General features: G+C 36.9%; 1 long non-coding RNA gene across 1 annotated transcript; it reads right to left on the bottom strand.

The window, feature by feature from the left end:
• Positions 1-1,797: 1,797 nt before the first annotated feature.
• On the bottom strand, positions 1,798-20,315 carry LOC107970464 (uncharacterized). The gene is made up of 6 exons (XR_001713051.3): positions 20,129-20,315; positions 19,408-19,495; positions 17,006-17,162; positions 4,120-4,276; positions 3,340-3,510; positions 1,798-1,887 (listed from the first exon to the last, which is right to left on the bottom strand). It is a non-coding gene; the product is annotated as an uncharacterized LOC107970464 (long non-coding RNA).
• Between the last annotated feature and the right edge of the window lie 1,205 nt (positions 20,316-21,520).

Here is a 21,520-nt window from a genome sequence, read left to right as displayed (position 1 = left end):
CTCTACCACTGAAAATATTATCCAAATCCAACTGCTTCTCAGAATATCCACTGCTACCAGCCTAGTGCATCATTCATCTATCTGGATCACTGCAATGGCCTCCTAACAGGTACCTCTGCTGGAAACCCCTGTGCCTACAGCAGCCACAGTGAGCTTCTTAAGAGGTGATCAGATGATGTCACCCCTCTAATGGCTTTCCTACATTCTTAAAATAAAAGTCTTCACTATGTTTATAAAACCCTACAGGATCTGGTAGTTGGCTACCCTTTGGATCTTATTTCCTATTACTCTTATTTCCTATTACCCTTCCCCTGGCTGACAGCAGCTCCATCTACACTGGCCCCCTTGACATTCCTCAAGCACACCAAGAAATTTGCCCAGGAGTGTTTGTATGTGGTGTTCTCTTTGCCTAGAAATATTCTAATGGCTTACTCACCTTATTTGGATCTCTGTGGAAATGTCACCTCCTCAAGGATGCCCTCCATGACTATACCATCTAAAATAATACTCCCCATAACTCTCTATCTCCTTACATTTCATTGGTTTTATTTTCCTTCCTAGCACTTATCACTGTCTAACATTATGTATTTATTAATTGTCTATCTTCCCTTCTAGAATGTAAGTTTTATGAGAGCAAGATTTTATTTAGTTTACTGTTATGTCCCCAGCACCTGGAGCAATTCCTACGCTTAGTAGGCACTTGATAAATATCCATAGAATAAACAAATATATCACATCCCCCTAACCCAGAAAAAAGAAGAAAGGAAAGGATAGTGTGTTCAGAAGTAATTTACATGGCAAGACCAGGTTCTTTACTCCCATTCTAGTTGAGCTAAATGATCTGTTCTAGCTAACAACATGAAGCCAAACAGAAAAGATCAGCTTCTAAGTGAATGTGGGGGGTAGTACTTGTTTATAAAGTTTTAGAAATACTATTCCTAAAAATCAGAGTCATAATACCAAAAGCTTTTTTAAATCTTGCAAGTTCTAAGTGAACACAAGACCCAGGTTCATTTGGAAACACATATTCTGCCACCTCAGCTTAGTGTCATACTCTGAAGATAGGATTTTCAGATGGCCAAGGGTTCCTTGAAACTTTGTTGTCCATCCCCATTGGAAAGTTACGTAAAAATTACCGTACACATAGAGGAAGAGTTCTTAAAATGGTAACTCAGAGGCCCATTCTGCATTCTGGAATTGGGGAAGATGGGCTACATAGTATTTTTTAAAATTTGAATTAGTTGCCTGCATTTATATATTAGATTTCACATAAAATCCATCTTCTGAAAATGTGAAAGATCTAGCAACATAAATTAATAGTCAGCTGGAGCTGAGTTATAGCTGCTCCCTTTAGATGGGCCAAGTGCAGTAAGTATCACTTAATATCACCGATAAGTTCTTGAAAACTGAAGCTTTAAATGACATGATGTGTAACTGTTACTGAGCAATGGGCTCGCTTCCTGGTTAACATAGACGCAAATACTATGACACCAGTTTTTAAGAAAAAAAAAAGATTTTATTGTGGGGTTGGCTGGCGAGGAGGCAGGAGACAAAGCTCAATTCCATCTCCCCATTCTGGAGTCTGGGGCAAGTTTTCTGGGTTAGAGAGAGCAGGCTGGTATGCAGAAGTGCTGGTGGGTAGGTCTTGATTGGAAGAACTTTAAACAAGACCATATATGGTAAAGTATGGTAAGGGATCTTAACACCTAACATTCCTGAGCTTGTACCCCTTCACTTTTGATAGTGTTCTGGCCTTCAGTTCTGACCAAGTCTTGATACATTTGTTCCATGAGGGGAGTGAAACTTCAGTTCCAGATTTTATTTGAGGTTGAAATCTTTTCTGTGCATACTTCAGCTGTAATGACTCGTAATTTCTTCACTCTGTGCCTGTAAAATAATTTAATATCCTGTTATCAATAGAGTAGGGCCAGTTAAAACTGGTTCAGTGGTTACATGAGAAAACCAATTTTATAATAGGCTAATTGACATAAACAAGAGTTAAGTGTCTATGGCATATTTCTGGTCACAAAAACATCATCAGACATCTAAATAAAGGCCAAAATACTTCTAATATTAAACATCGAAATAAATGTGAGGTATACATTCAAATGAGAAAAAGCAATAAAAACAAATTAGATAACTATTTACCCAATTATTCCAGTTCAGGGTCATGGGTGACCATAGCGTATCCTAGCAGCTGGGTCACAAAGTGGGAACCTGCGGCAGGCCAGGTCTCACTAACGCAGGCCTCCGTTACAACTGTGCCAGCACTGACTGAGTAGGGAGGTTAAACATTAAAAGCTGATTGAGCCAGTGCCCTTACACAAAGGCTGGAATGTAACAAAAGCCCACCAAAAGTTTTGTCTAGGCCTTTCCTGGGCCTTAAAGCATGACAAAATAATGAAGGAATTAACATGACCAATTTAGGATTAAACAAGTTTTACTGGGGGTCTGAACAAACCCCAAGCCTCCATAAACAAGTTTATTGGATCTAAAGGAACTCCCCAAACCTCTGTGATTTGGTGGGAGACCAGATAAGGGTCATCACCGCCACACCTGGACCCATTTAGATTAAGAAAATTTACTTTGGCTTCAGAAGAAGGTCTTCAGGACTCAGACCCTAGTTATAGATTAAAAGAAGTTTATCATTTATGTCTTTAGACGAATGCACACTTACACGTAGACATATAGCTTGGAAGGTATATAAGCTCTGGAAAACTTTGTAATTTTGCATTGGTCTGGCAACAATTTCCAGGCCTTCTCCCTGTAACCAGTTACATAAATAAAAACTCTCTTCCTCCCCAGTTAATCTGTGTCTCATTATTGGGCTTCATGAAATAGCAGCCTGACCCTTGGTTTGGTCCGGGAACAAACCCACCTTAGACAGGATGCCATTCCATCACAGGACACACTCCCACACACATCCACACTCACTCAAACTGGGACAATTCAGACATGCCAATGAACCTAACATCTTTGGGATGTGGGAGGAAACCAGGGTATCTGAAGAAAATCCATACAGACATGAGGAGAATGTGCAAATGAAGACAATGGCCCCAGCCTAGGATCAATTTTTTTTTTCTCATCAGCATTATAATGAAATGGTACCGAAGAAAAACAATGTTATTCCAGGACCTGCTGTACTCTGCAGCATGCCACAATGCTTACCACAGACTCTATTAACTCAGGTGGGTTCCCTCGTTTATTTCACCTGTCTAGTCCCTGCAGCATTTAAGTTTTTATCTCTTACCTTAAACATGATTGGTTAATTGTCCCAGAGACAGGGAGATCATCAAAGAAGCAAAAGCGCCCGTATAATAACCATGAAGAACCACCAACCTTTAAAATAACACAAGCCATTGTAGAAATGTAGAATGGGGCCTCAGAAATCATCCAGTTTTCTTCATTATTATAAATGAGGAAACAGAGGCCCAGACGGGTCAAACTTTGAACAGATCAAAGATTAAATCTCTTGATGCCCAAGAAGGTCCTGTATCTCCCACTGAGCACCTACCAGAACATGTATTTGTGTGTTAGCAAACATTGCAATGTAAACCTGGTTGGTGTTGGAGCCGTTCAATGGCTCCAACCCCTAATGTTTTGAAAACATTTTTTAAAGGCTAAATACTAGGAAAAGGCAGTATTTCTAACCATGTAAGTGCAACTAGGAAAAAAATTCTCTAGAATAAAGTTCTCATAAGGCCAAGACAAGATGTGAAGAACTGAAGTTGGCCTAGGTTAAGGGTCAGAAAATTGTTTTAGTAAAGGGCCAGGATAGCAAGCATTTTAAGCTTTGTGGGCAATATGGTCTCATAGCAACCACTCAACTTTGCTGCCATTGCATGAAGCATCCATGGATAATATGTAAGTAAATGGGTGCTACTCTGTTCCAAAAAAAAACTTCATTTATGTACACTGAAAATTGAATTTCATATCATTTTCATGGGTCATGAAATAACATTCTCTGATTTTTTTTTCTTTGAACCACTTAAAAACCAAAAAAGTATTTCTAGCTCATAGATCATACGAAAACTGAGTATGGACAGGATTTTGCCCATGGGCCATAGTTTGCCAATCTCTGGCCCAGATCATGAGGGTGGATGAGAGGAGGAGCCAAACCTGCTTGTCCTGGGATCCTAGGGTTTTGTTCAGTCTGAATACAAGATTTCTTCTTCTAGCCAGACCAGCCTGGTGTTTTTTATGGTATTTCAATTGTCTTACAGTTTGTCAACTTTATATCATTTACTCATCTTTTTGGCTGATCTTCACAATTATCCTGTGAGGTACATAGAGCAGGTATATATGTTGTATTTCAAATTTGTTCATTACTTGTACAGATTACAATAACAATAATAGAAGAGAAGTTCACTGGAAATATCACCACCTCAAGAAACAATATTTGATATTTTCTTTATATTCCCACATGCCTTTTTCATATGCATGCAAAATTCTACAGAATTGGCATCATAATGTGAATATAATTATATATTCCAGTTTTTCATATAATTGATCCATGCATTATACTTTATTACTAAATAGGCCTCATGGTGAATATTTAAGATACTATGTAATATATCATTAGTTACTTAATCTTTTCTCATTTGTTTGACATTTAAGAAGTTTCCAGTTGTTTACTATGATAAGTAATACTGCAATGAATGTCCTTTTTTACTTTACTTTTACATGAGTATTTCCTAACAATATTCACAGAAGTGAGATTACCTGATAAAAGGACAGTAACACTTTTAGATTCTTGATATGCTTTAGAAACTTCTTTCAAAAAAATTACATGAAAGCCCAACCACCAGTAATGAGCTTGATACAAGGAGAAAGATCTACTATTCTATAGCACTATAGGTTGACTAGAGTTAACAATAAATTATTGCATATTTTCAAATAGCTAAAAGAAAGGATTTTGAATGTTCTCAACATTAAAAAAAAAGTTTGATGTTTGAAGTGATTATGCTAGTTACCCTGATTTTATTGCTATACCTGGTATGTATTGGAACTCACTATCTACCCCATATATATGTACAATTATTATATGTCAAGTAAATAAAAATTGAAAAAAGAGAAAATAATGTAAATAATTTTACATTATTAATTTTTATTAATTTATTTTTTATTAATTTTATTTATATTAATTTTTACATTATTTTACATTCAATAAAAATTGAAAAAAGAGAAAATAATGTATGCTATCATTGGAGAAAATTTGGAATATGCAGAAAAAATACACGGGAGAAAATAAAATATTTTGTTTATAAAAACCCACCAGTAATATATGGATATACCAGAAAAGGGTTTTCATTAGCACGGGTTTAAAAGACTGGGTCATGGAGCAGCCCAACTCTGTCATTGACTCCTGTGTTACCTTCGGAATGTTACTTCTACCTTAAGCTTTGATTTCCTCATCTGTCAAATAAGGACAATAATACACGTTTTATGTTAGGATTAAAAGAGATGATCTATGTTAAGAGTGACCTATAATAAACAACTTCCAAATACTAGTGAAGGTTATATCATGATGATGATAATGATGATGATAGTGGTGATAATGAAGGTAATGATGATGATGATGAGCTTCAGTTTATTCATGAACAACCAGGATTTAGATTAGCTAAGTATCTTGCCCAGTGTCACACAATCGGTTGAATAGCATTTGCATTCCAGTTCATGTCTTTTGTTGTTTATCTTTGATGGTAGCCAAGGATCTTGTGGAACATTTAACATATGAATTATTTTGATTTCTTGCTTACTCTCAAGAACATGTTGTTTTCAGACTGACTTCTAAGTCTTAGATACTAGCCAATCTGTTCCTTCTGTATCTGAGAACCCCAGTGGTCCAGCTCTAACCTGCTACACAAAGCCAGACATAAAACTTTTCCCTTCACATTTTTAAAATTAAGCAAGTAACAGAATAGCATTATATGGCATAATCTTTGTGCCTTCTAGCACTCGCATCAACCTAGTCACAAAGCTTGCCACAACAGCCTTTTATTTCTAACAGCGTTTACATTGCTATTTAAAGTAGATGTTGACAGGTTTTAACACTGAGTTCATTTATATTCATAACCTTTTATACAAACTCCAATATTTCAAGGTTAATGAAATCAGCACTCCTGAAACTGAGAACTAATATCCAAGAAGAATTCATATATGTAAAAAATATTGCTTCCTTCTCTTTGTTTCTTCTCGTTCAAAAACAGTATTCCTAAGAAAAGTCAAAATTATGATCAGTAACAATTAACTTGAGAATTTAATTGAGAATTAACATGGAAATTTTAATGTGAGAAACCTATAATCTATATTCTATCATCTTATTCTGAATGAAACACAAAGATATAGTCTACAAACTTTCTTAGGAGCTTTTGCTAGTGCTTAATTACTGCTCCCAAGATGGTTTTTTGCTTGTCTGCTTATTGAAGCAGTTGTGTTCTGGGTGTTGGTTGCACGGTAATAGTTTTGATTTAAACCATGTGAAGCAAATCTGGTTCTAAGAATTAATGACATGTGTTTATAGATGGGTGGCATTTGAGAATCTACAGCATGCGTCAGCAAACTTTTTTTGAAAGAACTAGATAGGAAAGATTTCAGGCTTTGCAGGCAAAAGATCTCTGTTGCAATTACTTAACTCTGCTATAGACAATGTGTAAATGAAAAGGTCCTAGTTGTGTTCCAATAAAACTTTTTTTTTTCTAGGTGAAGTCTCACTTTGCCACCCAGGCTTATGAAGTGCAATGGCACAATCATGGCTTGCAGCCTCAACCTCCCAGTCTTAAGTGATTCTCCTGCCTCAGCCTCCTGAGTTGCCGGGACTACTGGCATGCACCACAATGCCTGGCTAATTTTTTAATTTTTGTAGAGATGGGGTGTCCCCATGTTGTCCATCCAGGCTAGTGTCAAACTTCTGGCCTCAAGTGACCCTCCCCCCTCAGGCTTCCAAAGTGCTGGGATTACAAGCATGATCCACCATGCCTGGCCAAACCTTCATTTTAAAAAGAAGATATTATGCCTGCAAGATATAGTTTGCTGACATCTGGTGTAGAAACTAGAAGAGCTTGTTCTAGATGTCAGTGGCACTAGTCATATCTTGATATTTCGTGGCACTTAATAACAATGTAATGGCACACATGTTTCCAGATTTTGCTGTTTTCTGGCACCTTGCAGAACCAACACATGGTAGAGGCTTCTTAAGACTGGGTGAGACTTATGATTCTAGACCCTGATAGCACTTAAGTTTTTATGTTTGGTGATCCTTGTCACTTTGAGTACTTATGGCATATACAGTTCTAGAAGGTGGTGGTTTATGGCATTAAAAGTAATTTGCCAATCTTAAATTCATAGTCCTTATCCTATAGTAAACACTCAGAGAATGTTTGTTAAGTGAGTAAATGATCCTTACTTTAGTCTCCAAGAGGTGCTAAAAATTACATCTCTAATATTTACTAATTTCTCCACTCCATGGTGTATATTCAATAACTGGCAAGATAATTTGGGGAAAAAGATGAGCAAATCTGACCATGTGGTTTGGATTTTCATTAATCCATACCTTCAGGATTAGTTAAGGATCCTGGGATACATAGGATTAATTAAGAATATATAGGGTACAGAACTACCTCTACCTAGTCATGTTAAATGTCATATCTGGGTTTCTGGTTCACCTGCTTTATAAATATCTCTTATTGAAGCTTGGTATATTTTCCAAAAGTGCTATAGAAAAATTTCTCCATGCCTCCCAAAAAGAGAATGCTATTATATTGAAGTCCTACTGGTCTCATTCCTAGATAAATTAATATAGAATTGTATCCCCCTTCTGCACCATTCCGAGAATGTGCTACACTGGGTTTACAAAACTCCAATTTTACAAGTAAAAGTATAAAATAATGAGAGTGAAGTAAGGGCTACCAGTTGACTTGAGAACATTGTTAGAAATAGACGGTTACTGTGCAAACATACACACAAATTCATTTATGCTTAATGGATTCCTTCTTTAAGTAAAATAACTAAGACAAGGTAGAAACATTTCTGTAGAAAAGGGAATGTGCAAGCACCACAGAAAAGACATATTAACTAACCAAGGTTTTGGCACCATCATGTGGCCATTTAGATTTGTTTTATTTTATTTTTTCCAGAATTGTTGAAGTACGATTTACAAATAAATATTGTATATATTTAAGGTATACATTGTGATGTTTTGATATATGTATACATTGTGAAATGATTATCATAATCAATCTAATTAACATACCCATTACCTCACATAGTAACCATTTTGTGTGTATGAGTGTGCATGGCAAGAACACTTAAGATCTACTCTCTAGACAAATTTTAAGTATGTGATACATAATTATTAACCATGCTGTACTTTAGATCTCCAGAACTCATTAATCTTACAACTGAAATTTTATCCCCTTTGACTAATATCTCCCCATTTCTCTTACACTTCAGTCTTCTACTCTCCATATCTATGTTTTACATATAAGTGAGATCACATGTGTATATCTTTCTGTTCCTGCCCTATTTCCCATAGCATAATGTCTCCTGGGTTCATTTATGTTATCACAAATGGCAGGATTTTCTTCTTCGGTAAGGCTGAATAATATTCCTGTGTGTGTCGCATTTCCTTTACACATTCATTCGTCAATGGACACTTACATTGGTTTCCATATCTTGAATAAATGCTGCATGAATGTGGGAGTGCAGATATCTCTTTGAGACAATAATTTTATTTTCTTTGGATATATACCCAGCAGTGGGATTGATGGATTGTATGGTAGTTTTATTTTTAATTTTCGAAGTACATCCATACCATTTTCCACAATGGCTGTACCTCCAACTATGTACAAAGGTTCCCTTTTCTCCACAGCCTTGCCAACACTGGTTACCTTTCAACTTGTTGATAATAATCATCGCAACTGTGAGGTTATATCTCACTGTGGTGTTTATTTGTATTTCTCTGATGATTAGTGATGTTGTGTATCTTTTTATATACCTGTTGGCCATTTATATGTCTTCCGTGGGAAAATATCTATTCAGTTTTTTTGCCAATGTTTTAATTAGGTTATTTGTGTTTTTGCTATTGAGGTCCCTTATATATTTTAGATAATAATCCATTATAGGATATATGATTTGCAAATATTTTTGCCCATTCTATAGGTTGTCTTTTCATTTTGTTGGTTGTTTCTTTTACCATACAGAAGCTTTTCTGTTTGATGTAGTCCATGTGTTGCCTGTACTTTTGGCAAAAAAATCATTACCAAGGCCAATGTCAAGGAACTTTTCCTCTATGTTTTCTTCTGGTAGTTTTATAGTTTCAGGTCTTATGTCTATAATCCATTTTGAGTAGATTTTTGTGCATGGTGTAAGATAAGGGCCCAATTTCATTCCTTTGCATGTGGATATTCAGTTACTCTAACATTATTTATTGGAGAGAATATCCATTCATCACTGTGTATTCTTGGCACCTTTGTTGAAGATTAATTGACTATACATGTGTGGGTTTATTTCTGGGCCCTCTATGCTTTCCATCGGTCTATGTGTCTGTTTTATGGCACTATCATACTGCTTTAATTACTGTAATCTTTGTAATATTACTTGAAATCAGAAAGTGTAATGCCTCCAGCTTTGTTCTTCTTTCTCAAGATTGCTTTAGCTCTTCAGTGTCTTTTGTGGTCCTATATGAATTTAAGCACTATTTTTTCTATTTCTGTTAAAGAATGGCATTGGAATTTTGATAGGGATTGCACTGAATCTATAAATCATTTTAGGTGGTATGGACATTTTGACAGTATTAATTTTTCTGATCCATGAACATGGAATATCTTGTCATTTATTTGTGGCTTCTTCAATTACTTCCATCAATATTATATAGATTTAGGATACGGATCTTTCACTTCCTTGGTTAATTTTATTTCTAAGTATTTTTTATGCTATGATAAATGGAATTGTTTTCTAGATTACCTTTTTGGATAGTTTGTTATTTGTGTATAGAAACATAACTGATTTTCGTATGTCTGTTGTGCATCCTGCAACTTTACTAAATTTGTTTATCAGTTCTGACAGTTTTTTGGTGGAGTCTTTATGGTTTTCTATATGTCAGATCATGTCATCTTCAAACAGAGGCAATTTAACTACTTCCTTTAGAATTTGTATTACTTTTATTTCTTTTCCTTGTCAAATTACCCTAGCTAGAACTTCCAGTACTATGATAAATAGAAGTGGAGAGAATGGGCATCCTTGTCTTATTTCTGATCTTAGAGGAAAAGCTTTCAATTTTGAACATTGAGTATAATGTTAGCTGTGGTTTTCTTCATATTTGGTCTTTATTGTGGTGAAACAAGTCCCTTCTATATCTATTTTATTGAGAGATTTTTATAGTGAATGAATGTTAAATTTTGTCAAAAGTTTTTTCTACATAGACTGAGATGATCATAAGATTTTTGTCCTTTATTTTGTTAAAGTGGTATACCACATCAATTGGTTTGTATATATTGAACTATCCTTTAATCTTAGGAATAAATCCCACCTGATCATGATGCATGATCCTTTTAATGTGCTGTTGTTTTCAGTTTGCTAGTATTTTATTGAAGATTTAGGTGTCTGTATTCATGAGGGATATTGACTTGTAGTTTTCTTGTGGTGTCTTTGTCTGGCTTTGGTATCAGGATAATGCTGACCTCATGAGTGAATTTAGAACCATTTCTCCTTTTTCTATTATTTGAAAGGGCTTAGAATGGATTAGCATTAATTCTTCTTTGAATGTTTGGTAGAATTCACTCATGAAGCCACCTGGTCCTGGGCTTTTATTTTATGGAGGGTTTTTGATTACTAATTCAATCTCTTTATTTGTTACTGGTCTGTTCAGACTTTCTATTCCTTCTTTATTCAATTGTTTATTTAAAATATTTCTTATAAACTTTTATGTTTATAAACTTCCTTCTTGGTACTGCCTTTACTACATCTCGTAAGTTTTGGTATATTGTGTTTTCATTTTTCTTGAATTTTTAAAAAATTTATTTTTGTTTTCCTCTTTGACTCAATGTGTATTATTTAATTTCCATATATTTGTGAATTTTTCATTTTCTTACTGTTATTAATTTGTAGTTTCATTCCATTGTAGTCAGAAAAATACCTGGTATGATTTCAATCTTCTTAAATTTGTTAAGACTTACTTCGTAATCTAATATGCAATCTCTCATGGAGAATGTTCCTTGTGTGCTTGAGAAGAATGTGTATATGTATGCTGTCGAGTAGAAAGTTCTGTATGTTTCTCAGGTCTATTTGGTCTATAGTAGTACTCAAGTCAGCAATTTCTTTATTAATTCTGTCTGGTGTTCTATCCATTTACTGAGAGAGGGATACTGAAGTCTTCTACTATTATTGTATTGATGTCAATTTCTGCCTTCAGATCTGCCAATATTTGCTTTATGTATTTAGGTGCTCTAATATTAAGTGCATGCATATTTACAATATTTATGTTTTCCTGTTGAATTGGCTCTTTTATCATTACATGATTACATTATTTGTCACAGTTTTTGAGTTAAAGTCTATTTTTTCTGATATAAGTGTAACCACTTCTGCTTTCTTTTGATTATCATTTGTATGGATTATCTTTTCTGTTCCCTAACTTTCAGCCTGTGTCTGTCCTTTAAGCTGAAGTGAGTCTCTTATGGAAAGCATATTACTAGCTCTTTTTTCTTTATCCATTTGGACACTTTATGTCTTTTGATTGGGGAATTTAATTCATTCACCTTTAAGATAATTATTGACAGATGAGGACTTACTATGGACATTTTGTTGTTTTCTGTCACCTTTGCTATTGTTTTGTTCCTGTCTTCCTCTCTCATTGTCTTTTGTTGTTAGTTGATGACTATCTGTAGTAATTTCTTTGATTCTTGTCTCTGTATTATATATATATCATATAGATATCTATATATATCATATATATTTACATATATGTAAAGCCTTTGTATGCAATACAAGTTAAATTACCAACTTAAGATAAAAAGTAATAATTACAAGATACTTTATACAAGTCTCATGGTAGCCACAAAAACCCTGATATATATCTATATAGAGATAGATATATATCAGGTATATATATATATCAGATATGGATAGATATATGTCAGGTATATATATATCAGATATATATATAGATACATATCAGGGTTTTTATGGCTACCTTGAGACTTGTATAAAGTATCTTGTAATTATGACTTTTTATCTTAAGTTGGTAATTTAACTTGAATTGCATACAAAGGCTTTACATTTTTGGCAGGGCGCGGTGGCTCACGCCTGTAATTCCAGCACTTTTGGGAGGCCGAGGCGGGTGGATCACGAGGTCAGGAGATCAAGACCATCCTGGCTAACACAGTGAAATCCCGTCTCTACTAAAAAATATAAAAAATTAGCTGGGCATGGTGGCAGGCGCCTGTAGTCCCAGCTAGGGAGGTTGAGGCAGGAGAATGGCGTGAACCCGGAAGGCGGAGCTTGCAGTGAGCCAAGTTCGTGCCACTGCACTCCAGCCTGGGCGACAGAGCGAGACTCAGTCTCAAAAAACAAAAAAAAAAAAGGCTTTACATTTTTACTCCACACTTTTGGTGTTCTTAAAGTCAGTTTGACTCTTTATATAGCGTGTATCCATTAACAAATTTTTGTGGCCACAGTTATTCCTAGTATTTTTGTCTTGTAACTTTTATGTTTATGTTAAAAGTAATTTATGTTCCACCATTACATTGTTGCATTGTTCTGTATTTGTATATATATTAACCTTTACTAGTCACATTTATGCTTTCACATTGCTCTTTAGTATGTTTTTATCTCAATTTGAAGAACCCCCTGAGCATTTCTTGTAAGGTAGTTCTGATGGTGATGAACTCCCTCAGTTTTTCTTTGTCTGTAAACGACTTTCTCCTTCATTTTGAAAGGATAGTTTTGCTGAGTATAGTATTCTTGATTAGCAGGGTTTTTTTTTTTTCAGTATTTTCAATATGTTATCTATCCCACTTTCTTCTGGCCTGCGAGGTTTTTGCTGAGAAATCTGCTGATAGTCCTATAGAAGTTTCTATTTATGTGTATAAAACCTCTTCTTATTTTTATGGACTGCTTTCAGCAGGTAAAGACCTTCTCTTGCCTCATTCTCAGACTGATGGGACTGCCTCTTGGATCATAGTCAAGTGGGGCTAGAAGTGGGTCACATGGCTATGGCCTGGTCTGCAGTTGGTTCCACAGTCTGCAGTCCTGTTACCAGGAGTATGGGCAAGCATGGTTTCTGCCATGTCATTTTGCTCCTGCTGCTCTCAAAATTCTCTATTTTTGACTCATGACAATTTAATTATAATGTGATGTGTTTCAGCATAGGCCTTTTTATTTTCAACCTATATGAAGTTCATAATTTCTTAAATGGGGATGTTTATTTTCTTCCCCAAATTTGGGGAGTTTTCAGTCATTTCTTCTTTAGATAAGCTTTTTGCTCCTTTCTCTTTCACTTTTCCTTTGGAGACTTACATAATGTACATGCAGACTAGCTTGAAGGTGCCTCATCAATTCTGTAGCCTTTCTCATTCTTTTTTATTTATTTATTTATTTATTTTTTGTCTTTTTTCTCCTGTGGCTGGATAATTTCAAATGGCCTGCCTCTGGGCCCTGTACATGAACAAAATGAGAGGTATGATTTCTAAACCTTTGTTAAACCTCTCATTTTGTTCATGTACTGTTTTCCTGAGATATTGATTTAGCTGTCTATTGAGCTTGTAGCTCACTGTGCTTCCGTAAGACAATTATTTTCAATTTGTTGTCAAGAAATTCATAGATCTATACTTTTTGGTACTTGGTTACTAGAGCTTTATTAATTTCCTTCAGTAGTGTCATGTTTGCCTGGTTCTTCATGATTCATATAGCTTCATATTGGTATCTGCTCACTTGAGGAGCAAACACCTCTTCCGGTTTTTATAGACTGCTTTCAGCAGGTAAAGACCTTCTCCTGCCTCATTCTCAGACTGACAGAACTGCTTCTTGGGTCAGAGTCAAGTGGAGCTAGAGCTAGGTCACATGGCTGTGGCCTGGTCTGTAGTTGGTTCCACAGTTGACAGTCCTTTTACCAGGGGTGTGGGCAAGCATGATTCCTGCCAGATCCCCAGATTGATGGAACCACCTCCAGAACCACAGTTGAACAAGGCTAGAGCCTGGTCATGGGGCTGCTTCTGTTTGTGCAATTGAGTCTGCAGACAGTGGGTCTGCAGCCAGAGAATACCTGCTAAGCGTGTGGCTCCACCAGGTCCCTAACAGAACAGACTCCTGTCAGGGCCCTGTTTAGGTCTGTAAGCAGGAAGGACTTCCCCCAGTACTGTGGTAGAGCAGTGCTGGAGCCAGCTCACAGGACTGCAGCAAGGTTTACAGTCAGGCTCAAGGTCAGTGGGCCTACCATGAGGGGCATGTATGCCACCAATTCTTCAAGCAGGCAAGATTACTCTGAAACCATGACAGAAGGAGGCTGGAACTGAGTCTCAGGGCTGCTTCAGGGTCTATAGCCAGGACTGACTTAGGGTCCACAGCAGGGACTGAGGGCAGCAGGCCTGCTACCAGGGGCATGGACAGACATTACTTGGTCTTTGGGTGGGCAGGACTGAGAGCAGGACAGGAGCTGGGTCACAGGGACTCTTCAAGAGCCACAGTAGGGACCAAGGTTGGTGGATCTATAACCTGGGGCATGACAATGTGTGTTTCACAAGATCCCTTTGAATGCAGCACCGACTCCAGACTGGTGGTAGAGCAGGGTTGAAGCCAAGTCACAGGGCCATTTCAGGGTCCACAGTCTGGTCTGTGGCCAGTAGGCCTGTTACCAGAGGCATAGATTGGTATGGCTCCTCCCAGGTCTTTTGCTGGATAGGGCTAGTTACAGCACTGCAGCCAAGCAGGGCTAGAGCCACATCCATGGGGGGACGGGGCTGCTTTGGGTCTATAGCTGGAATCATGCTCAGTGAGCCTGCCACTGGGGCATGTACCTGCCTTCTCAGAGCACCTCTCCTCAGTCTTGAGCTTTGCCAGGGTTTTGTGACCTCTTATCTGGATCCCAAAGCTCCCACAAAGGCAGTTTTGTTCATGAACAGCTCCCAAACCATTGTTTGTGTTGGGGAACATGAGCTGGGGTCTTCTTATTCTGCATGTGCTGGCAACTGCAGCCATTTACATTTGGCCGTTAGAAACTAAAGTTCTCCATAGCCAACATATTCCCAAAACTCCACAATTTCCACATATCTGGATATAAAGGTGACATCCTTCAAAATCATATTTCAATAAAACCTGTTCTCTGACTTTTCAGGGACAAATGATTATTACGATCAAATTATTAGCTGACTTATAAAGTTGATTTGCCTATTTTGAATCCAATTATTGTCAAGCCTCCTGGAATTTACTGGCTAAATGTCTGATACTTCTCTTTTCTATCTTTCCCTACTGCCAGCACCCTAGTTCAAGTGCCTATGTTTGTCTTTCAGCAAATCTGTCTCTTAACCTCCTAATTTCTCTAAATAAAATAAACTCTTCATTCCCTCCAATTCGTTCTCCACTCCACTGCTACAGTGATTTGTGTTTGTGCAAAAGTAATCATGTCACTCCTAAACTCCAATTAAAATCCTTCAGTAATATCCCACTTCTCCTAAGAAAAGTTTCCCAATCCTAACATGGTACATAGCCCTGTCTAATACAGTAGCCTCTACTATACAAGCCACTTGTGTTATTGAGCACTTGAAATGTGCCTTATCCAAATGAAGATGTGCTGGTAATGTAAATGCACCACAGACTTTGAAGACTTAAGACATAAAAATTAATGTAAATTATCTCATTAATAATTATGTAGTGATTACATGTTGAAATAATGACATTATAATTGGTTAAATACAGTATATGATTAAAATTACTTTTGCTTATTTCTTTTTACCTTTATAATATAGACCTAAAACTGAGTATATGGTGAAGCAAACAGGAAAAGTTTCCTTCCCTATGGAGCTTACAATCTCATGGAAGAAATAGGAGATAAGCAATATATTTCAGACAGAGAATGCAACATAGTGACACATGCTAAGGAGAAGAGGAATATGAGGTGTCAAGACAGGTGGTTGCATTTTAGGTATCGATTTTCGGTAAGGTATCATTGAGTAGATGATTTTTGAGTCCTAAAGAAAGCAAAGAAAGATTGTTATGCGAAAATTGTTATAGGCAGAGGGAAACTGTTACAGACAGAGGAAAAAGTAAGGGCAAAAGCTATAAGGGCAGGAGCAAACCTTGTTTACTGATGAAAGTGCAAAGAGGTCGGTGTGACTTAAACTCAGTGAACAAGGGGATAAGGGTAGAAGTGGAGGTCAGGGTAATAGTATCTACCAAATCATTTAGACTCGTACAGGCTGTGCTAAGGACTTTAGCTGAGTATGTTAGGAAACTGCCAGAGATAATAAATACCATACTTATGTGAACTCAGAAATTTTTTCAAATTCTCATTCTTGCCAGGTTAAAAAAAAAATACATCAAAAACAAGAAAAGAAAATTTTATCTCCAGCCCAAACCCCTTCCCTGACTCTTTGTCACACACACATGCACCCACGTGTAGATATATACACACAGACACACACACACACACATATGTATATTAAATCACTTTAATCACTTACTTGATATCTTTCCTTAGTTTATCCAAAAGCTTTTTCAAACTTTACATATCCAAAATTAATTACTGATATGCCACCCCTCATGACCTGTTTGCATTTATATAAAACCATTCAGCACCTAAATAAAAATAATTTACAGTAAAAAGCTTCTAGTTTCACCTCTGCTATATAGAAAGATTGGAAGTCCTATCTCCCATCTTACAATAAGAAAAGCTGAACAAACTGAAAATCCATGACTTTAATTGGACCCTTCAGAGGCTGAGGTAGCAGGGCAAATAACTGCCCTGAAATCTAGAGAGACAAGTACATCCAGAGACTCATAGCCAAGATCTGCTTACCTGGAGCAGAAGCTGCTGGGGTCATAAACATAGCCACAGGTTCCACATGGTGGCTATAGTTAGATGGAGGATTTGATTTGTCAGCACCTGGCAGATGTGGAAGGCTATTTTAAGAAATGAAACCCAGAAGTAAAACATTTTACACAAGCCATGAAACCTAAAGAAGAAGAAAAAAAAAAACTGTGACTACATAAAAATGAAGAACATCTGTGTAACAAAAGAAAAGAAAATGTTCAAAGATAACAAGAGGCCAGGTGTGGTGGCTCATGCCTGTAATCCCAGCACTTTGGGAGGCTGAGGCGGGTGGATCACAAGGTCAGGAGATTGAGACCATCCTGACTAACACAGTGAAACTCTGTCTCTACTAAAAATATAAAAAATTAGCCAGGCGTGGTGGCACGCACCTGTAGTCCCAGCTACCCAGGAGGCTGAGGCAGGAGAATCACTTGAACCCAGGAGACGGGGGTTGCAGTGAGCCAAGATCACGCCACTGCACTCCAGCCTGGGCCCCAGAGCGAGACTCCGTCTCAAACAGGCAACCTACAGAATGGGAGAAAATGTTTGCAATCTACTCATCTGACAAAGGGCTAATATCCAGAAACTACAAAGAACTCAAACAAATTTACAAGAAAAAAACAACCCCATCAAAAAGTGGGCAAAGGATATGAATAGACACATCTCAAAAGAAGACATTTATGCAGCCAAAAGACACACGAAAAAAGCTCATCATCACTGGCCATCAGAAAAATGCAAATCAAAACCACAATGAGATACCATTTCACACCAGTTAGAATGGCGATCATTAAAAAGTCAGGAAACAACAGGCGCTGGAGAGGATGTGGAGAAATAGGAACACTTTTACACTGTTGGTGGGACTGTAAACCAGTTCAACCATTGTGGAAGACAGTGTGGCGATTCCTCAAGGATCTAGAACTAGAAATACCATTTGACCCAGCCGTCCCATTACTGGGTATATACCCAAAGGATTATAAATCATGCTGCTATAAAGACACTGCACACATATGTTTATTGTGGCACTATTCACAATAGCAAAGACTTGGAACCGACCCAAATGTCCAACAATGATAGACTGGATTAAGCAAATGTGGTGCATATACACCATGGAATACTATGCAGTCATAAAAGAGGATGAGTTCATGTCCTTTGTAGGGACATGGATGAAGCTGGAAACCATCATTCTCAGCAAACTATCACAAGGACAAGAAACCAAACACCGCATGTTCTCACTCATAGGTGGGAATTGAACAATGAGAACACTGGAACACAGGGTGGGGAACATCACACACCAGGGCCGGTTGTGGGGTGGGGGAGGGATAGCATTAGGAGATATACCTAATGTAAACAACAAGCTAATGGGTGCAGCACAGCAACATGGCACATGTATACATATGTAACAAAACTGCACACTCTGCACATGTACCCCAAAACTTAAAGTATAATAAAAAAAAAAAGATAACAAGAAAACTCGAAGGAAATATCTGCAATATGGGTAACACAAGGTCAACATATATAATATTAGGTTGGTGCAAAAGTAATTGCAGTTTTTGCAAAATCACAATTAATTTTCCACCAACCTAACACATAAACAGTACCTACAAATAATCTTTTAAAAGACAATATATTGAAGGGTAAGCAGGCGTTTTGAAAAGTATATATTTTAGAAGGAGTCTAGTAGATTGACAAAAAAAGTGTTAAAAAGAGAACACTCAGTGTTCATAGGAATATGGAGAAAAAGGCATTCTAAAACAGCATTAGTAGGAATGTATATTAGTAAATCTTCTCGGAAGGCAGTTTGTTTGAGCCAGGAATTTCCACTCCTAGAAAGGTATTGAATACTAGTGTGGACATAAGAAACACAAATAAGAGCAAGTTCTTTTAACATTGTTTCTAATATGGAAAAATTAGAAACAACCTAATATTCACTACTAAGAACTGACATAAGTAGGATATACCCATTCAATAAGATTCTGTGCAACTGATAAAAGGATGGTTGTAACTCATCTGTTGCCCTGGTAAAAATGTCCACAATTTGTATTTAAATGACAAAAGCATGGTAAATATTGAGAGTTTTATTATCTCAAACCAAGGGATTTAATCTATGTATTCAAGACTTCTTTAATGGCCCCACAGTGGAGTTTACAGTTTTCTTCCAAAAGGCCCTTTACATTTTTGGTCAAGTTTGTTTCTGGATATTTTATTTTGTGATGCCAATATGAATGGAAGATTTTCTTCCATTAAATTCCCTACATAAATTTCTGTATAGCTTATATAAAACCTCTTACTCTTCATGTAAGAAATCTTCTGATTTTGTATATTAACTTATAATTGGGCACCTTAATAAATTATGTTATTGTTTCTAGTAGTTTGATAGCTGTACCTACCCATTCTATTTTTTATGTTTGCTTTGGTATTCCTGGAGAAGAGCTGTTAAATACAACTGTAGTTCAGTGGAATTTTATTGCTAAACACCTGGGAAAAGGGAAAAGGGAATCATAAAATTACACATATTTGGAAACTAACGTTTTTTACAAAATCGAGCAACCATGTGGCCCCCGAACTAAGGTTCCTAAAGTCATTCTCAGTCTAGGCAGTGATGCTCCCTCATTTTTTTTAGGCAAGCAGCTCTTTCTCCAAATGAAACTTTGGACAGGAGCTACAGCTGAGCTGATTTGACTGACACTGTGGTAAGGGCAGCTGCCTGGGCAAACGGGAAGCCTCCTCTGAACCGTTGAGAGACTTGAGAAGAACAATGCACCAAGCACAGTCTGAAAATTTGTACAGCTTTCTGCTCGACTTCCCCTTTCATTCCTGAAGATGGAGCTCCTGAAGTTAAGCACACATTTTTTTTTCTTCTTTAGTCCCAACTCTTCTCTAGAATTTGTATTTCTCTTCTATCATAAAGATCAGTCTATTTCAATGACAGGGGTGCCAAGATAACTTCTAGACACAAAAACAGGGAATTTGTTGACAGTCTCAATGGAATGTTTCATGATCATCGTATCCTGGGATTTGATTTGGCTTCAAGTAAACCAGAAAACAAAACACTGTTCATGATGATTCTTTGCTTTAAAATTTATTTAATCAATTCTTGAGAATTCTTACCTTTTTAACCTTAAAAATATACCACAGTAATGAAAATTCCATTGTTTCTGCTGATTCTGTGTCCTCCTGAAAGTTATCCATTTAACAAAGGTCTTACTCTGCATGCCCACAGTTGCTTGATGAGGGAAAGCTTCTCCACAAGTCAGGAAAATCAAATCAAATCAAAACTGGAGAGAAAGCAAAAATATTAAAACAGTCTAGACCCAGGATAAGGCTTTACAAGAGCAGGGCTTTCATCTGAAACTGTTCCTGGTACAAATCATTCTTCAAGGCCCATTTACATAATTGGCTTAACTGAGAGGTCTGCTGTCTGGCAAGCACCCGCTTATAAATTTGGTTCTTCCAGTCCTATGTTAGGCAGAGCTGGCAGCTGTGCTTTGAAATTTCTCCTTTTACTATCCTGGCACACTTCTACATGTGCTTGCATAAAATTCCATCTGGTAGTATATGGGGTGATTTTCACTGGAAGACTGCGTTTGGCGAGTAGATGAGATAATGCATCAAAAGTTTTCCACATGATGAAATTGCCTCTCCTAGTATTATGCTTTTTGATTAACTGACTAGGCTAAACTACATTGTTTTTGAGCAAAAGCTTTCTATTCAAATCATGTCTTACGACCGAAGGAGCTGTCATGCTCTGAACTATCACACTGACCGGGGGGCTTTCTGTAAAGTAAACTCTGACAGCTGCCAGAGGCTCTATAGAAAGTAAAGTATGGCACAGAGATTCAATGAGTATGTTTGATAACTGCTCTGCCACAATTGGTGTAAAGAGAGTAAATATCCAGCTGAGAAAATTATAGGTATCCAAACTCACATTACTTAATTAAGCTTAGCCAGGACTGAATGCACTAGTCATTTTGCCCAGAGCATGCCCTGGTTTCATTTCTCTTTCTTAAAATGTTACTGTATACCCATCCCCAGACTTAGGTTAAATTCTAGTTTTCTCTCTGGGTTCAAGTGTAGACTTCAAAGCTAAACAATGCAATACTTCTCATAGCTCAATGCCATATATACAAGTTCTATTGGTATCATTTTCTTTCTGTCCAGAGAACTTTCCCATTGATTCTGACTGTATTCCATATTTGTTTTATGCATCAAGTGTTGCTGATGAGAAGTCTGATATCATTCTGTTTTTCTTTCTTTTGTAGATAGTCTATGATTTATCACTGTTAGGTTTTTGGATTTTTTTTTATCCCTAGTGTTTTCAGGATTTTTCCCCCCTAGTGTTAACACTACAATTGGTTAATATTTGTCAAAGGTGTAAGGTCTGTGTTTAGGTTCATTTTTTTGCATATAGATTTACAATGGTTCCAGTACCATTTGTTGAAAAGGTTATTCTTCCCCTATTGAATTGCCTTTGCTCCTTTGTCAAAGATCTATGTGGGTCTA

Source organism: Pan troglodytes, chromosome 2, assembly GCF_028858775.2.
Source record: "Pan troglodytes isolate AG18354 chromosome 2, NHGRI_mPanTro3-v2.0_pri, whole genome shotgun sequence".
NCBI classification, from domain to species: Eukaryota; Metazoa; Chordata; class Mammalia; order Primates; family Hominidae; genus Pan; species Pan troglodytes.
The sequence above is the reverse complement of the archived record's forward strand: the minus strand, read 5'-3'. Positions and strand labels throughout refer to the sequence as shown.